Genomic DNA, 11,131 nt, shown 5'->3' on the forward strand with positions numbered 1-11,131 from the left:
CCCCTAATAGTATTTACTTTAGACCGCAGTACCTGAGCTTTAATCATTCCTAGAACTACTCTCTTAACGATGTTAATTATCCACAAGTGTTTTTACTCAAAGTTTCTGTTGTTAATTGAATGCTAAATAAATGCCTGAAGTGCGAGATGCTCAAGGTCAGCTGCAGTGACAAACCTCTTTTAGTGTGCAGGCAGTTGGATGCTCAGCAGGACTGGCAAAGCAGAATATCTGTGTGTCGGTGTACGTTTTATTCATTCGTCGTTTAGGTCAAAGTTTGTGGGTAGATCCCCGCAGCTAATGCCCTCGTGTAAAGAGCAATACCTCAGGCTTGGATTAAAGCAATTTTTTTTTAATTTTATTTTTTATTTTATTTATTTATTTATTTATTTTTTTGAGACAGTCTCACCCTGTTGCCCAGGCTGGAGTATCTCTGCTCACTGCAACCTCTGCCGCCTGCTGGGTTCAAGCAATTCTCCTGCCTCAGCCACCCGAGTAGCTGGGACTACAGGCACGCACCACTATGCCTGGCTAATTTTTGTATTTTTAGTAGAGATGGGGTTTCACCACGTTGGCCAGGCTGGTCTTAAACTCCTGACCTCAGGTAATCCGCCTGCCTTGGCCTCCCAAAGTGCTGGGATTACAGTCATGAACCATGGCACCTGGCCAAATTTTTTAACATTTTAATTAACTTCTTAAAAATAACAATAAACCAAATACATGTTAACATAAATAAACTATTTATATGAAAAATTACATATTTTCAAAACAAAACAAAATCACTTTACAAAAAAACACAAAAATTTTAGTAAGAATTGTAGCACTGTTTTTACGTATTTGTAACTCTCTTTACTGTCTGACTACCTAGAAAATAGGTAGATTCTCATATCTGCTTCTGCACTCATTCTCTTGCTGTGTCACACATCATGTAGCCTCTGGAAAACCGCTATGCAATCGTGATAGAATAAGAATAAAAAGAGCAAATAACTTCTTAGTACAATTGATCCTTATACAATGCAGGGTGCCAACCCTGAATAGTCAAAACTTCATGTGTAATTTTTAAATGCCCAAAAACTTAACTACTAATAGCCTACTGTTGACTGGAAGCCTTATCAATAACATAATTAATCAAGTAACACATAAATAGAGTAGTATCTACATATATTTTGTGCATTCATGACACACCTAACTTTTCTTAATTTTTTAATATGTCTAGGCTACATGATTCATCTGTAAACTTTTTCAAAATATCACAAATCTCAAAAAAAATTTATTTTTATTTTAGGTTGAGGGGTACATGTGAAGTTTTGAAGTTTTGAAGTTTTTTTCCATAGGTAAACTCATGTCATGGGGATTTGTTGTACAGATTATTTCATCATCCAGGAATTAAGCCCAGTACCCAACAGTTATCTTTTTTGCTCCTCTCCCTCCTCACATCCCCCACCGTCAAGTAGACCCCAGTGTCTGTTGTTTCCTTCTTTGTGTTCATAAGTTCTCATCATTTAGCTCCTACTTATAAGTAAGAATGTGCAGTGTTTGCAGTATTTTCTGTTCCTGCATTAGTTTGCTGAGGATAGCCTCCGGCTCCTTCCATGTTCCTGCAAAAAACATGATCTCATTCTTTTTTATGGCTGCATAGTATTCTATGGTGTATATACCACATTTTCTTTATACATCTGTCATTGATGGGCATTTAGGTTGATTCCCTGTCTTTTCTATCATGAACAGTGCTGCAAGGGACATTTGCATGTATGTGTCTTTATGGTAGAATGATTTATATTCCTCTGGATATATACCCAGTAATGAGATTCTTGGGTCAAATGATAGTTCTCCTTTTAGTTCTTTGAGGAATCACCATACGCTTTCCACAGTGGTTGAATTAATGTACCCTCCCACCAACCTTTTATAAGTGTTCCCTTTTCTCCACAACCTCACCAGCATCTGTTATTTTTTGACTTTTTAGTAATAGCCATTCTGACTGGTGTGACATAGTATCTCATTGTGTATTTCTCTAATGATCATTGATATTGAGGTTTTTTTCATATGCTTGTTGGCCATATATATGTCTTCTTTTGATAAGTGTCTGTTCATGTCCTTTGCCCACTTTTTTATGGGGTTTGTTTTTCTCTTGTAAATTTGTTTAAGTTCCTTATATATACTGGATATTAGACCTTTGTCAGATGCATAATTTGCAAATATGTTCTCTCATTTTATTGGTTGTCTGTTTACTCTGTTGATAGTTTCTTGTGCTGTGCAGAAGCTCTTAAGTTTAACCAGATCCCACTTGTCAATTTTTGCTATTGTTGCAATTGCTTTTAGTATCTTCATCATGAAATTCTTGCTTATTCATGTGTCCAGGATGGTATTGCCTAGGTTGTCTTCCAGGGTTTTTATAGTTTTGGAGTTTACATTTAAGTCTTTAATCTACCTTGAGTTGATTTTTGTATTGGGGAAAAGAAAGGGTCCAGCTTCAGTCTTCTGCATATTGCTAGCCAGTTATCACAGCACCATTTATTGAATAGGGAGTCTTTTTCCCATTGCTTCTTGTTAGCCTTTTCAAAGATCAGGTAGTCATAAGTGTGCAGCCTTATTTCTAGGCTCTCTATTCTGTTCCATTGGTCTATGTGTCTGTTTCTGTACAAGTACCATGCTGTTTTGGTTACTGTAGCCTGTAACTTGAAGTCAGGTAGCATGATGCCTCCAGCTTCGTTCTTTTTACTTAGGATTGCCTTGGCTATTTGGGCTCCTTTTTGGTTCCGTATGAATTTTGAAATAGTTTTTTCTAGTTCTGTGAAGAATGTCAATGATAGTTTGATAGAAATAGCATTAAATCTGTAAATTGCTTTGGGCAGAATAGCCATTTCAATGATATCGATTCTTTCTATCCATGAGCATGGGATGTTTTTCCATTTGTTTGTGTCTTCTCTGATTTCTTTGAGCAGTGTTTTGCAATTCTCATTGCAGAGATCTTTCACCTTCCTTGTTAACTGTATTCATAGGCATTTTATTCTTTTTGTGGCAATTGTGAATGGAATTCCCTTTCTGATTTGGCTCTCAGCTTGGCTATTGTTGGTATATAAGAATGCTATTGATTTTTGTACATTGATTCTGTATTCTGAAAGTTTGCTGAAGTTATCAGCTGAAGGAGCTTATGGGCCAAGACTATGGGGTTTTCTAGATATAGGATCATGTCATCTGCAAACAGAGATAGTTTGACTTCCTCTCTTCTTATTTCAATGCCCTTTATTTCTTTCTCTTGCCTCACTGCTTTGGCCAGGAATTCCAATACTATATTGAATAGAAGTGGTGAGAGAGGGCATCTTGTACTGGTTGTCAAGGGGAATGCTTCCAGCTTTTGCCCATTCAGTATAGTGTTGGCTGTGATTTGTCATAGATGGCTCTTATTGTTTTGAGGTATGTCCTTCAATACCTAGTTTATTAATAGTGTTTAACATGAAGGGGTGTTGAATTTTATTGAAAGCGTTTTTTGCACCTATTGAGATAATCATTTGTTTTTTGTCTTTAGCTCTGTTTATGTGATGAATTACATTTATTGATTTGCATATGTTGAACCAACCTTGCATCCCCAGGATGAAACCTACTTGATTGTGGTGGATTCACTTTTTGATATGCTGCCAGATTCAGTTTGAAAGTATTTTGTTGAAGATTTTTGCATCAATGTTCATCAAGAATATTGGTCCACAGTTTTCTTTTCTTGCTGTGTCTCTGCCAAGTGTTGGTATCAGGATGGTGCTGGCCTCATAGAATGAGTTGGGGAGGAGTCCCCCTCCTCAACTTTTTGGAAGAGTTTCTATGGGAATGGTGCCAGCTCTTCTTTGTACATCTGGTAGAATTTAGCTGTGAATCTACCAGGTCTTGGGCTTTTCTCTTTTTTTTTTCTTTTTGGCTGGTAGATTATTTATTACTGATTCAATTTTGGAGCTCGTTATTGGTCAGATAATCAGTTTCTTCCCGGTTCAGTCTTAGGAGTGTGTATGTGTCCCAGAATTTATCCATCTCTTCTATGTTTCCTAGTTTGTGTGCATAGAGGTGTTTGTAGTAGTTTCTGATGGCTATTTTTATTTCTGTGGGGTCAGTGGTAACATTCCCTTTGTAATTTATAATTGCCTTTATTTGGATGTTCCCTCTTTTCTTTTTCACTAGTCTAGTTAGCAGCCTATGTATCTTGTTAATTTTTTAACAAAACCAACTCCTGGATTTGTGTGTGTGTGTGTGTGTGTGTGTGTGTGTGTGTGTGTGTGTATATAATTTTTTTTTTTTTTGAGACAGAGTCTTGCTCAGTCACCCAGGCTGGAGTGAGTGCAGTGGTGCGATATCAGCTCACTGCAAGCTCCGCCTCCCAGGTTCACACCATTCTTCTACCTCAGCCTCCCAAGTAGCTGGGACTATAGGCACCCGCCACCATGCCTGGCTAATTTTTTTTGTATTTTTAGTAGAGAGGAGATTTCACCATGTTAGCTAGGATGGTCTCAATCTCCTGACCTCATGATCCACCCACCTCGGCCTCCCAAAGTGCTAGGATTACAGGCGTGAGCCACTGCGCCCGGCCAGATTTGTTTATATTTTGAATGTTTTTTTGTGTCTTGATTTCCTTCATTTCAGCTCTGATTTTGGTTAGTTCTTGTCTTCTGCCAGTTTTGTGGTGGGTTTGCTCTTGCTTCTCCAATTCTTTCCATTGTGATGTTAGGTTGTTAATTTGAGATATTTCTAACTTTGGGGTGTGGCCATTTAGTGCTATGAAATTCCCTCTTAACACTGCCTTAGTTGTGCCCCCAGAGATTCTGCTGCATTGTATCTTTGTTCTCATTAGTTTCAAAGAACTTCTTTATTTCTGCCATAATTTTATTAATTACCCAGAAGTCATTCAGGAGCATGTTGTTTAATTTCCATGTAATTGCATGATTTGAGTAATTTTCTTGGTCTTGACATCTATTTTTATTGCACTGTGGTCTGAGAGTGGATTTGGTATGCTTTCAGTTCTTTTACATTTGCTGAGGATTGTTTTGTACCCAATTATGTGGTCAATTTTAGAGTATGTGCCATTTAACAATGAGAAAAATGTGTATTATGTTGTTTTTGGGTAGAAACTTCTGTAAAGGTCTATCAAATCAATTTGGTCCAAGGTTGAGTTCAGGTCCTGTGTATCTTTGTTAAATTTTCTGCCTCGATGAACTGTCTAACACTGTCAGTGGAATGTTGAAGTCTCCCACTATTATTGTGTGGGAGTCTAAGTGTCTTTGTAGGTCTCTAAGAACTTGCTTTATAAATCTGGGTGCTCCTGTGTTGGGTGCATATATATTTAGGATAGTTAGGTCTTCTTGTTGAATTAACCCCTTTACTGTTATGTAATGCCCTTCTTTGTCTTTTTTGATCTTTGTTGGTTTGACATCTTTTTTGTCGGAAATTAAGATTGCATTCCCTGCTTTTTTCTGTTTTCCATTTGCTTTGTAGACTTTCCTGAATCCCTTTATTATGAGACTATGGGTGTCATTTCATGTGAAATGGATCTCCTGAAGACAGCATACCTTTGGATCTTGCTTTTTTATTCATCTTGCCACTTTGTGCCTTTTAAGTGGGGCATTTAGCCCATTTACATTCAAGGTTAGTATTGATATGTGTGGATTTGATCCTGTCATTGTGTTGTAAGGTGGTTATTATGTTGGCTTATTTGTGTGGTTGCTCTCTAGTGACAATGGTCTGTGTGACTAAGTGTGTTTTTGTATTTGCTAGTAGCAGTCTTTCCTTTCTATATTTAGTGCTCCTTTCAAGATCTCTTGTAAGGCAGTTCTGATGGTAACAAACTCCCCCAACATTTGCTTATCTGTAAAGGATCTTATTTCTGCTTTGTTTAGGGAGCTTAGTTTGGCTGGATATGAAATTCTAGGTTGAAGATTTTTTTTCTTTAAGAATGTTGATTATAGTCCCCCAATCTTTTCTGGATTGTAGGATTTCAGCTGAGATGTCCACTGTTAGCCTGATAATGTTCCCTTTGTAGGTGACCTGCCTTTTCTCTCTACCTGTCTTTAACATTCTTTCATGTGAACCTTGAAAAATCTGATGATTATGTGTCTTGGGAATGCTCTTCTTGTGTAGAATCCTGCAGTTTTCTGTACTTTCTGAATTTGACTGTTGGTCTCTAGCAAAGTTGGGGAAGTTTTAATGATGGATGATATCCCAAAATATGTATTCCAATTTGTTTTCTTTCCCCCCTCCCTTTCATGGATGCCAGTGGTTCATAGATTTGTTCTCTTTACATAATCCCATACTTCTCAAAGTTTTCGTTCATTCCATTTTATGACTATCTTATTTCAGAGACCCAGTCTTCAAGTTCTGGGATTCTTCTTTCAGCTTGGTTTATTCTGCTGTTAATACTTGTGATTGCACTGTGAAATTCTTGTATTGTGTTATTCAGCTCTGTCAGACCCGTTCGGTTATTTTTTATACCAGCTATTTTGTCCTTCAGTTCCTGTATTGCTTTATTGTGATTCTTGTTTTCCTTGGATTGGGTTTTGCCATCCTACTGAATCTGTTCCTATCTGTATTTCAAATTCTACTTCTGTCATTCCAACCAGTTCAGCCTGGTTAAGAACTCTTGTTGGAGAACTGGTGCAGTCATTTGGAGGACACAAGACACTCTAGTCATTTGAGTTACCAGAGTTCTTGCATTGGTTCTTTCTCAACTCTGCATATGGGAGTTCCTTTAACTGCAGTGTAAATTGAGTACAGTCAATAGACTTCTTTCCTAGATGTTTTCACCAGGCTAAGGCTTTGTACAGGGTCTTTATATGAAACTGACTTCTTGTCTCTGGTTTCAGAGGCGGATATGTTAGCAAGGTATTTTTAGTGTTGAAGCTTTGGGGTGTGATCCAGTAGGTGGCATATAGGATTATTGGTCAGTTGGTAGACTCTAGCTCTCTTGTGTGGTTCCCCTATGTTTCCTCACAGCTGCAGCTGCGTTCCCTCTCGATGCTCTGAAAGTGTGAGTTCCTCTCTCCCTTGAGCGCTAGCTGTAGATCATGGTTTGGCACTCCTGGCTACCCACTACAGCTCTGGAGCAATCTCAGTGTTTATATTCCTTCCCCAACTTGGAGGCAGCAGAGGAAGGGACCTTAGCAGTGGTTGTGGCCAAGCATCTTTTTCTTGTCTCCTGGGGGCTCCATACTACAGAGATGCAGGTCAATAATCACTCAGTGCAACCAACCCAGGATGAAAGGTCTGTACTGTAGGCCTAAGCCAGGCGTTCCCTTTCTGGTGACAAGCAGTGGGGGGTGTGGAACCCATGGGAGATGAACTGACCTCCTCTCCTTGAGTCAACTGCATCTTGTTGGAGGTATGGATATGGCACTTAGGGTCTTTGCTTCTTCACGAGTCCCAGGGTATCAAGGGCCATTTCATTGCAGAGGCAGTGGCAAAGAGGCTTTCAGTTTCCCCAGAGGCTCTGTTCAGGGAGTTACTGAGTTGATACTGGCTCAGTAGCTCTGGTGAGGGATGGCTGGAGGTTCAGGCCTGGAAGACCTGCCTGGTGAAGAGATATGGGAACGGGGACCCATCTAACAGCCTGACCACTTTTCCACAGGGCTGCTGCAGCACACTGGGGGCTCTCTCCAGTCCCTAGTCACCTCGGATTTTCCAGTACCTGGAGTTATCACCATTGAAGGCTGTGAAACAGCAAAATGGCAGTGTGCCTCTCCTTCTGGCAGCTCTATCCCAGGTACAGACCTGTTGTCAGCCTGAGCACACCAGTAGGAGCTGGATGGAGACTCCAGTTGTGTGGTCCCCCTCCACAGAATAGGAATGGGATCAAGGACCTGCTTTAAAAAGCAGTCTGGCCACATTTTTGTAGAGCAGCTGTGCTGTGCTAGGGGTACACTTCAGCCCCTGGTCACCTCAGACACTCCAAAGCCTGAAGGCCAGAATAGTTAAGTCACCCAAGCAGCAAAGATAGCAGTCCACCCTTTTCTCTGGGAGCTCCATCCCAGGGAGGTTTCAAATTTCTGTTGGCCAGAAAGCACTGGCAGGGGATGCTGGCAACCATGGTAGAGAGGTCTTGCCCAGTAAGGAGGAATAGAATCAGAGACGCGCTTTAAAAAGCAGTCTGGCCATGTTTTCACAGAGCATCCGTGCTCTGCTGGGGCATCCCTTCCACCCCTGGTCAGCTTGGATTCTCCAAAGCCAGAAGGCTGGAATGGCTAAGTTGCCCAAACAACAAAGATGACGATGGCCCACCCTTCCCCCTGGGAGCTCTGTCCCAGGGAAGTGCAACACTGCTACCAGTGGCTAACTGGAATTCCAAGCTAGTGGGTCTTAGCCTGTGAGGTGCTGTGGAAGTGGGGCCTACAGACTGTTGCTGCTTAGCTCCCTGGATTCGGCCTCTTTCCTAGGGGTTTTACGGGGGTCTAACCTCCCAATTTGCCAATGTTGCAGTTTTTTTTTGCTAGGAAGCCTGGAGAGACCAAGTATCTAAGGCTCACAGGTCTCCACAAGTGCCTGAGCAGCTGCTATGCCAAAACTCCACGTAGCTCTGAAGGGCCTGGTGAAGTGTGTTCATGAGGGGATCTTCTGACCTGAGGGTTGCAAAGATCCATGGGAAAATTGTGGGTTCTCAGGGTGGCATATTCACCCACCACTTCCCTGAGTGAGGGGAGGTTCCCTTGGTTCCATGTTGCTCCTGGGTGGGCTGTCGTCCTGCCTTGATTTTTTCCATTCTCTGTGGGTCAAGTTGTTTCTTCCATTAGTCCCAATGTGAGTACCTGGATGGTTCAGTTGAAGGTGCTGTATTTACTCGCCGCTTCCACTCCTCTCCATGGAGCCACACACACTAGCTGCTTCTAGTCAGCCATCTTGGTCACCTCCCCTAAAAAAATATTTTCAATATCTTTATTGAAAAGAATTCACTAATAAGTGGACCCACACTGTTCAAACCCATGTTGCTCAAAGATCAACTGTATCATTATAAAAGCAATTTTGACCTCAGGACCCACAAAAGAGTCTCAGGGACCTCCGCGAGTTCATAGACCACACTTTGGGAACCACCACCCCACAGGACGGCATGTAGATGAGAAAATCTTAATAGACCTTTTCTTCAAATGCAGATTCTGGATTCTGCTTCATACACTTTAAGAGCTCCATATTGGTCCTGCCCTCCCGGGTAGACCCTGGAATGCTGGTCTTGGCTGTGGTTGTGTCACAGTCCTAGGGGACAAAAATTTGCACATGCACTATACCTCGGGTCCCACAACCACGATGGCACTATAAACAACCAGAGACTCAGCTGGGCTGGGCTGGGCAAAGGCTTGTGACTGGAAGTACCAAAGAAGGCCATATGTTACTTTTATAATAAAAAAAGATATTTTTATTTTGAAAAAAATTAACATTTATTTAGCTATAAATTAAAACATTAAACACCATGTGTGATGGTTAATTTTGCATGTCGACTGGACACCAGGGTCAGACATGATTCTGGGTGTGTCTGTGAGGGTGTTTCTGGATAAGATTAACATTCAGATCAGTTGACTGAGTAAAGCAAATTGCCCTCTCCAATGTGAGTGGGCCTCATCCAATCAATTGAAGGCCTAACGAGGACAAAAAGGCTGACATCTGAGAAGAAAGGAGAACTCCTCCTGCCTATTTTCTAGCTGGACATTGGATTTTTCCTGCCTTTAGACTTCAACTGAGACATCAGCTCCCCTGGGTCTCAAGCCTGCCCAGCTTGGAGACTAGGACTACACCATGGGCATTCCTGGGTCTCCAGATTGCAAACTGCAGAACTTGGAATTTGTCAGCCTCCATCATGAAGTGAGCCAATTCCTTTCTACATGTATTCAATGTCTTTCTATATATAACTATACCTTTATTGGTTTCTCTGGAAAACCCTGATTAATACACCATTCTTAGGCCGGGCACAGTGGCTCACGCCTGTAATCCCAGCACTTTGGGAGGCTGAGGCGGGCAGATCACCTGAGGTCAGGAGTTCAATATCAGCCTGGCCAACATGGGGAGGCCCCATCTCTACTAAAAAATACAAAAGTTAGCTGGGTATGGTGCCGGGCACCTGTAATCCTAGCTACTCAGGAGGCTGTGGCAGGAGAATCACTTGAACCTGGGAAGCGGAGGTTGCAGTGAGCCGAGATTGCACCACTGCACTCCAGCATGGGTGAAAAAGAGAGACTCCATCTCAAAAAATATATATATAATAAAATAAAAAATAAAAAAAAAAACACTATTCTTGGGGGGAAAAAAAATCATGGAGACCATCACTAGTAGTGTCTAGCCAAACATCACCCACTAAAGGAGCTGTTTTCAGTGAACCAAACCATTTGTAAGGCCATCTCAAATGTGAGAAAGATGCAGGAGATTGTAGCCAAGGAACTCCACATATTCCAGGACCAGTGGCATATCCAGCCCTATCATGAGCTATAGGATATGTCCCTGTCATGAGCCATGTGTTAAGTTTGGGTTTGGTTTGTTTTGTTTTGTTTTGTTTTGTTTTTTTGCCATCTAACACCTGTGTTCACACAAAATTATATGATTATGATTTTGATATTGATGTTGATCTTTCTATAGGGAGATACTAAAGTGATTATGAATAGTCTGACTAGAGAGAGAACTCTGCTTATTATAAATTAATAAAATAGTCATCTAGTTTTAACTTTGTTTTTTAATACAACCATTGTGTCAGGAAGCTTATTCTGGACAGGTGTCTAACAGTGGAAACCTATTTCTGGGTGTTGCAAAATGCCTTCCAGGCCCACGTCGCTTTTAGAAGGTTTTTAAATCATGCTTTATACCATTCCATCCTGCCCTCCTGCCACAACTGATTGGACTAGAGATGGATACTTTTCCTGGCCAACAGTCCATGAGATGCACTGACTCAAAAACTCTGCCAAATATGGGCTTCCTAAACAGAACAATCAGACTCAGGAAGAGGTAGTTACTAACAGCTGGATCACTTAAAGCAGTGACAGAGAATAACTGTGTCTCCATAAGGGGGGCTGTCACTAAAGAAAGCTACAGTGCCTGTTAAGTCACTGAAGCTGCTGGCAGATACCAGAGCTATCACAAGGTCTTGGATAACATTCCATCTCCATGAGGCCTGAAAATGCATCTATTTTGC

Source organism: Papio anubis, chromosome 3 (genome assembly GCF_008728515.1).
Source record: "Papio anubis isolate 15944 chromosome 3, Panubis1.0, whole genome shotgun sequence".
Lineage (NCBI taxonomy): Eukaryota > Metazoa > Chordata > Mammalia > Primates > Cercopithecidae > Papio > Papio anubis.